General features: G+C 34.8%; 2 pseudogenes; one reads left to right on the top strand and one right to left on the bottom strand.

Annotated features, from left to right (window-relative positions):
- Nucleotides 1-1,131: 1,131 nt before the first annotated feature.
- Nucleotides 1,132-2,651, top strand: LOC149536455 (jasmonoyl--L-amino acid synthetase JAR4 pseudogene; annotated as a pseudogene).
- A 1,565-nt stretch (nt 2,652-4,216) lies between these two features.
- Nucleotides 4,217-5,675, bottom strand: LOC149536454 (trifunctional UDP-glucose 4,6-dehydratase/UDP-4-keto-6-deoxy-D-glucose 3,5-epimerase/UDP-4-keto-L-rhamnose-reductase RHM1 pseudogene; annotated as a pseudogene).
- Between the last annotated feature and the right edge of the window lie 2,470 nt (nt 5,676-8,145).

Below are 8,145 nucleotides of genomic sequence, written 5' to 3'. Positions count from 1 at the left end.
ATGCAAACTTCCACGGAGACATACTTCTAGAGTATGAATCTATTTAAATCACAATCCACCAATCCACCAATCAAACATGTAAAAAAGTTCTATACCAATTTTTTTCATTACAATATTTTTCTTTTTGATCTTTTTCTATTGTTAGGATATGTTTGTCAATTTAAAAAGAAAATCAAGTCATAAAATTAATGTAATTTATTTAAGATTTAGTATCTTGAAATGCTTTCTAATTTTCAAACAAATCTTTCAATTATATACACATTAAAAAAAATCAGATTTTCTCTTAGAAAAGACATTTTATTGAATTGTTAAGATATATTTCTATTATAAATTTTTAAAAAAATCAAGTAAAAAATGTGTTGCCCGGTTATAAAATTCTTTCAATTTTATAAGTCTTGGTTGATTTTTGAAAATTGCTTGATTTTAAGCTTTAAATTGGCAATTTTCATCTCTAAGCTTTTGTGAATTCTAAATCTTCATGTCTCCGACTCATTACCAGCTCCGCACAGGACTTGAGATCATTGAAATCCAACTTTTGAGCCTCAAGTTATAAAAGGTTAATGGTCGCCACCCAAACACGTGTTTCTTAACCTTTAACTTCTCAATAGGTTAATGTTAACCACTAAAAATACGTTTTTCTTAACCTCTCCAAAGAAAAGGTTAATGTTAACACCCAAAAATACGTTTTTCCTAACCATTAACCTCTCAAAAGGTTAATGATAGCCTCCAAAAATATATTTTTCTTAACCTCTCTGAGACAATCATTAACCTTCTTTGTTTAGCTAATTGAGGTTAAGAACTGGAAGAAAGATCATCTAAAAGACAAGTGTAGATATTACGCCTGGTTAGTCTTAAGGTGGAGGAAACAGAAAAGGATGGCTGGAAAATAGTTGTGTTCACAAATACTTTTGAAATACTCAGAGATTTTGGTGTTGGGAGTGAAAATTTTCAAATCTGTTTACCAACACTTTGGAAGATTTGTACAATCTTCTTGACTTTAAATAAGAATTGGAGAAACATGGACACAACATGCAGAGTCTCTTTGATTCACTATAAAGCGGTCTTAAATGTTTTAAGTCTGCACCAAGGAAGATGGCACAAAGAAAGAGCAGAAGGAATTTGAGGCCGAAAATGGCGAATGCAAATCTAAATGAGAATGTGATTGAGGAATTCGAGGCGATAACGAGGGATGCAGAGCGCGTTCAGCGGGAGACGCTGAAGAAGATTCTGGAGCGTAACAGTGCGATGGAGTATTTGCAAAAATGGCGAGTAAATGGAAGCACAGATCTGGGGGAGTTCAAAGCACAAGTTCCTCTCGCCATTCATGCCGACCTCGAGCCCTACATTCTCCAAGTTGCCCGTGGAGATCAATCCCCCCTTCTTACTGCTCAGCCAATCTCTGCGTTCTCATTGAGCTTTGGGACTACTGACGGGAGGCTCAAATTCATCCCTCTTAATGAAGAATTGCTCTCAGGAATGGTGCAGGTCTTTCGTATTTCTGCCGCCTATCGAGCTAGATTATTTCCAATCAGACCTGGGGGAAGAGTATTTGAACTCATTTATGGTAGCAAACAAATTCGCAGTGAAGGGGGGCTTTGTAGCTTGCATTGTGACTTCACATATATTTGCTAGTGAACTTTATAGGATGTTTAGGGAGAGAAGCCAGATTTTTCCATGCAGTCCAGATGAGGTTGTATTTGGGAATGATCCTCAACAATCCTTGTATTGCCATCTACTATGTGCACTGCTATATTCGAATGAGGTAGAATATTTTCGATCAATTTTTTTCTTACTCCATAGTGGATGCTCTGCGGACACTCGAGCAAGTCTGGCAAGAACTTTGTTCTGATATCAAGGAAGTGAGACTTAATGAACGAATCACAGTGCCTTCTATGAGAGGGGCCATTTCAAAATTGCTTAAACCAAATCCAACTTTAGCAAGTCACATCTACGAAAAATGTAAAGACATGGAGAATTGGCATGGAATCATCCCATGGCTTTGGCCCAGTATCAAGTATATCCATTGTGTCACTACTGGTGCCATGGAACCATGCCTAAGAAAATTGAGACATTATGCAGGCGATCTTCCATTGATGAGTGGAGATTACGGTGCCATTGAAGGTGGATTTGCAGCCAATGTGAATCCCACATTCCCACCAGAGAATGCAACTTTCACGGTGGTACCCAACCTTGCATATTTTGAATTCATTCCACTCCATCTGCATCATGAGAATGGGAAAATGGTTTAGAATGTAGCTAATGCCCACCATACTCAATTTGAAACTGTGGGTCTGACAGAACTAAAAGTCGGGCAGGATTATGAGGTGGTGGTCACAACATGTGCTGGACTTTACAAGTATAGGCTCGGCGATGTTGTCAGAGTGACTGGATTTTACAATTCTACTCCACAATTGTCATACATGTGCCGAAAGAACCTCCTCCTCACATTAAACATCGACAAGATCACAGAAAAAGATTTATAGATAGCCGTTGAGAAGGCTACCAGACTAGTGAGGGAAGAAAATGTGGAGCTGGTTGACTTCACAAGCTATGCAGATAAGTCAACTGAACCAGGTCACTATGTAATATTTTGGGAGCTCAGTGAAAAAGTAGAAGGTGTGAGGTCAAAGTATCAAGTCATTCAAGGTTAATTTTGTAGAGGTTAATTAACCTCACCCAAATCACGTATTTGGGAGGTAGTTATTAACCACAGAAGGGTAGTTATTAACCTCTTTGTCTATATAAGGGCTCTTTTGGGCTTTGTAAAGGGGACTTTTTGGTTGGAAAAATAAGGGAACACTATGCTGAAATTTTGATCTAGGGATAAATTTTGGAAAGTATGTACACTTTTTATCTCTGAATTGAAAAATCTCTATCGTTTTTCTTGGTGTAAGGAAATGAAATAAGATCTACTTTGGGTTTCTTATTTTAAAATCCAAATTGTTATACGTTGTAGTGGACACTCTCATGGTGCTATGCGAATGTTTACAGATGATAATGAATGTGCTTAATAATACAGGTTGCTTTCAAGCGTAGTTCTTGGGTATCTCTGTTATCGATCTTGTTAATCTTTGAAGGCTGTGCCTTCCACAACTTTCTCTTAAATTTTGAAGTTTTAGGTTCTTTAATTGAAAAACCCTTTAAAAATTATATCATACGAGGGAGCTACCCCTCTAAACGCAGAGGAAGGCCGCATACCAAGGGCCTATCCAACTGTTGTGAACGATTTGCCACACACTCCGTTGGGCAAATTCTACTGTGACAAATCTGTTTACCAACAAAATGTAACATGTACTTTCTAAATTTCATGGCATAAAAGATAATTTATAAGAAATAATGTATTGTATTTAGCATTCAAAATTAAATTTATGTTTCTCAAATAAATTTAGTGCTTTTGAAAATTATATTTGATATATAAATTTTACCGGACTTGATAATAGAACTTCAAAAGATCTAGGTTATAAAGAATATCAGTAGTTTAGTCAATAGGAAGTCCTACATTGAGTGATAACATATCTATGAAAAAACAACAAATCTTGAAGAATTCAAATGTCTATTCTATAGAAATACAATTATTCCAAACTTAACAAATGAAATAGAAACCCGAACACAAATGTAATAATATTTAAATGTTAAAATTTATTTTTTATAATCAACATCCATCCTTTGTTCTAGTTTGTTCTACATTAGATTATCAACGTCCACTTTAAGATAACTACATGAAAGAAAATTACAGTAAAGTGAGTCTAAATTATAGAAAAATCATTAGAATTTAGAAATAGATGCATAATTTTTCTTCAAAACAACACACCATTTATATATCATTAAATTAAGATAATTAGCACTTGCACCAAAAGGTACAGTGTATATGCCGATATAAGCATATATTGTACTTTAAATGTTAAATTGTAACTTTTAAAAAAATTGTCAATAATTCTACTAAATCTCAGAAACGTTATTTAGAAAATTATATACTATAATACATTGAATAACCATGTTTTATTAAATTTATTAATTTAATATTGTACTTTAAATGTTAAATTGTAACTTTTAAAAAAATTGTCAATAATTCTACTAAATCTCAGAAACGTTATTTAGAAAATTATATACTATAATACATTGAATAACCATGTTTTATTAAATTTATTAATTTAATAAAAGAATTATCTGCATTTGCAAATGCGGAATAACTATTTAAATTTTATAATACTATGAATTAAAAAATAACATGTCCTCTTTTATTCACAGCAAATTTAGTCACAGTGGCAAGACATCTTACCATGGCCTTCGTGATAGAATAGAAAGAGCCAATGAAGTTTGGCTTTTCTTCTTCTCTGAATCCAATACCACTTCCGACTGGATGATCAGTATCATATTCAAATATACATCCAGTAGCAAAGTTTATGAGCAAAAGCCCTTGCTCTCTACACACGTCTGCCAAATTTAAAGTTCCCACTACATCGATTCGAATTTGTGAGATTCACACCAGTCGACATTAGGCCTACCAATCACACCTAAGTGGGCTTTCTTTTCTGAATATCCATTTGTAGCTCAGATCGGTTTTCCAATTTGTCACTTGCATACTCAAACTGAATACCCTTCTTCTCACATATCTGTCGAAGAAGACCTCCAATCCATCCATTGCAACCATAAATAAAAAAATTTTAGGGCTGGTTTCTGAGAGAATCTCCTTGAGGGAACAAACAATCCAATCCTGTTTTAAATCACATTGGCTCTAACTGAATTAGCTGAACCATTTCTCTACTCCAGCCATTGTGAGCAATCGAGGGTGCGGCAGCAAAGCACTAGAAATGTCACCCCACCAATCTGGATGATTTATGTACCACTCCATGGTTTTCTTGAGTCCGTCTTCCCATGTTGTACACTCAGACCAGCCTAAATCCTTGAGTTTCTAATCGTCCAGGAAGTATCTCTGATCGTTGAAAGGTCTATTCTCAACAAACTTAATGACCTTCTCGTGATCAAAGGAAAACATCTTGCATACATCCTTAGCCACATCGACAACTCTGCTCCCCTTCTTTGTCCCCACATTATAAACGTGCTCCACACCACCTGTGTATCCTCCTCACAGTAGTGATAGCTTCGAACATTGGATCCATCTCCATGTATGCGAAGAGGCTTCCCATGGCTAAAAAAATAAATGGATTTGCGGGAAGAAGCTGAGAAGCCTTATGGTTTCCCACTATGGCATCCTGCTCTATCTCTCCATATACTTCATCTGTACTGACATGAATGAACCTTCTGATCTGTCTGGTGACCTTGCAGGCCTCTAACAGAACATGAGTTTCCAAAGGAATTGTGAACTCGAAGATGTTTCAAAGGAATTGTCAACATGGTTGTGTGCTGCGAAATGCATTATAGTGTCGATGCCCTTCGTAATTAGAAGATAATTCACCAAATCTGCGCTTACAATATCACTCCTTACAAATTTGGTTGGGAGATGACTTTGACGGCAAGAGATTCTTAAGATTTGAGCAGTAGTCCAGTTTATCTAACACAACGATCTTGTAGTGAGGGTACTTTCTAGTCAGTCTGTTTGCTACATGGGATGCAATGAATCCCGCAGCTCTAGTGATAAGAATGTTTTGTGGCCTATAACACCCTGAATTTGTACGTGTGCCCTTAAAAGCCATTGTTTTCAGATCTACTTGCATGAAACCCAGTTTCCAGATCACATCATCCACTAAACAAAACAAAAGAGAAGGTGCAGACAACACTAGTTTCAGAAGAACCACAAAATGGAGCCATTCAAATCTTGTGGGGGACACAAAATAATCTAAATGAAAGTAACGCCTTCCGAATGATCAAAACTTAATACACACAGGACTACTGCGAAAACATAACAAAATATACACTGATGTACGTAAATAATTCAAATTAGGGAGGCTTTGAGTTCTCTTTGGAATTGAAAGGAGAGTGAATGGTAATGCGGTCTTATGACAAGAACCATCAGAGAATGACATAATATTCAGATCGTAAACAAAATACAGGAAATTAAAAGTGAGGTGGCGAAATTTACCTACCCAAACGCCTGGATCTGAGGTCGATCTGTAATCAACCTAAAAATTGAATGCCGAAAATACGCCCTTGCATGTTCATATGAAAACCCGCTTGCGCAAAATGTTGAGAGCAAAACCTAGGTTGTTTTTTCCCAATTGACTTCCTCAATTTACAGATGACTACGGATGTCGTTTCTGTCATCCAAAAAGAACATCCTCCTAAACATAGAACATCATCTTAAACATTTTTTCAAGTACTATTTAAATTACAGATCTAACAAAGAAACGAGGAACCTGGAGTATCGTCATCGTTCCTTCCCCATGCCCAGTGAGTGTTTGCTTCCAAAGTTTCCACAATGGAAAGTCATAATATTATCTCTTCTCCTCCGTTTTTCCAAAACCCGTTCAGTCTGAAATTAACTATTAAAAAACCTATTTCTATTTATGGCTTCCACCCATAATGATGTGAGAGTCTCTTAACAAACCGTTTTTACATGTAACCATTTATTTCTGATCAGGAAAATAGTTTAAAAAGGAGTTTTTTTCCCGTATCTAATATTTATACTTTTTGAAATATGACAATTTTCTAGGATATCTAACATCCGACACTTTTCCGACATATGACCATTTTCAGGACATTGTGTGCCACAATAAAAAGCCTATTGGCTTAATTAGAATGGCTTAATTAGAATAAAGAGAGTCTAAAATGAATTAAAAAAACTCAGCCTACAAATGGATAACTAAAAGACAATTGGAACAAAGTGAATCTAACATAATGAGAAATTGATTGGTGCTTCATGAAAAATATAAGCACTATTTAATACTTTTTAAATAGTTTGTTTAGAATATTCAATTAATAGTATGCACTTGAAATATTGTCTTCTGATTTCATAGAAAAATTCATATATTTATTTATTAAATGAACACCAACCCAAAGCATAATAAAGCTATCCAAACAATGAAGTACTACTATCTGAAATATGTGTTGATGATATTATATTTGGAGGAAGAGAAGCATTATGTAAATCATTTGATGATGAAATGAAGAAGGAATTTGAAATGTCTATATTTGGTGAAATCAAATTCTTTGATAGATTACAAGTATGACAAATGAAGTTTGGTATTTTTATTACCCAATCCAAATACATTAAGGAGATACTAAAAACTTTTGGAATGGAAGATTCAAGACTAGTGAGCACACCTATGTCTACATGACATAAGCTATCTAAGAATGATGAATATGTTGATGTGAACTAGACCTTATGCAGATCCATAATCGGAAAATTGTAATATATTGTTCATAGTAGACTTGATAGTGCTTTAGCAATTGGGATAGTTGCCAGATTGTCAACAAATCCTAAGGAGATTCACATGATGGCAATGAAAAAAAATCTGAAAGGTACAAAAGACTACATATTGTATTACAAGAGAAGTAATAGAATTGAACTAAAGATATTCACTAACTTTGATTGGGTAGGAAATATTGATGATAGAAAAAGAACTATTGGAGGTTCATTCTTTCTATGAAAGAGATTGGTGCCATGGACAAGCAAGAAATAGAATTGTATTTCCCAATCAATAGCTAAAGTTGAGTATGTGAAAGTTGCAATGAACTGTTCATTTCGATAAAGAAATTACTGAAAGGTATGAAAGAAGAAATTATAGATCTAGTAGTTATCTATCGTGCTAACACAAGTTCTATTAACATTTCAAACAATCCAGTGATGCACACTATGACAAAGCACATTGCTATCAAGTATCACTACTTAAGAGAACTAGTTCAAGAAAAAGAAGTGAAGTTAGAATATGTGCATATCAAAGAACAAATTGCGGATATATTCACAAAAGCCTTACCTAAAGATGATCATAAATATCTTAGAGTTAAATTAGGGGTGATTCTCCTAACAAAAATATTTAAGGAGACAAGGTGCATTGCATCAATTGTGCTAATCAAAATATCTTACACATTGATGCAAAACAACTCTACTTTGGGAAATGCCTAAGGTAGATAACCAAGTACAACATAATAGATCAATCATAGACATATGACAAACACAGGCCAAACATGCAAAATCTATATATTTCAGATGTAGGAAGAGATTGAAGCTAAGAAAGTTAAGTGTCT

Source organism: Cupressus sempervirens, chromosome 10 (genome assembly GCF_028749045.1).
Source record: "Cupressus sempervirens isolate cs-2001-9-10 chromosome 10, ASM2874904v1, whole genome shotgun sequence".
Lineage (NCBI taxonomy): Eukaryota > Viridiplantae > Streptophyta > Pinopsida > Cupressales > Cupressaceae > Cupressus > Cupressus sempervirens.
Note: the sequence above shows the minus strand (reverse complement) of the source record. Positions and strands in the feature narration are given on the sequence as shown.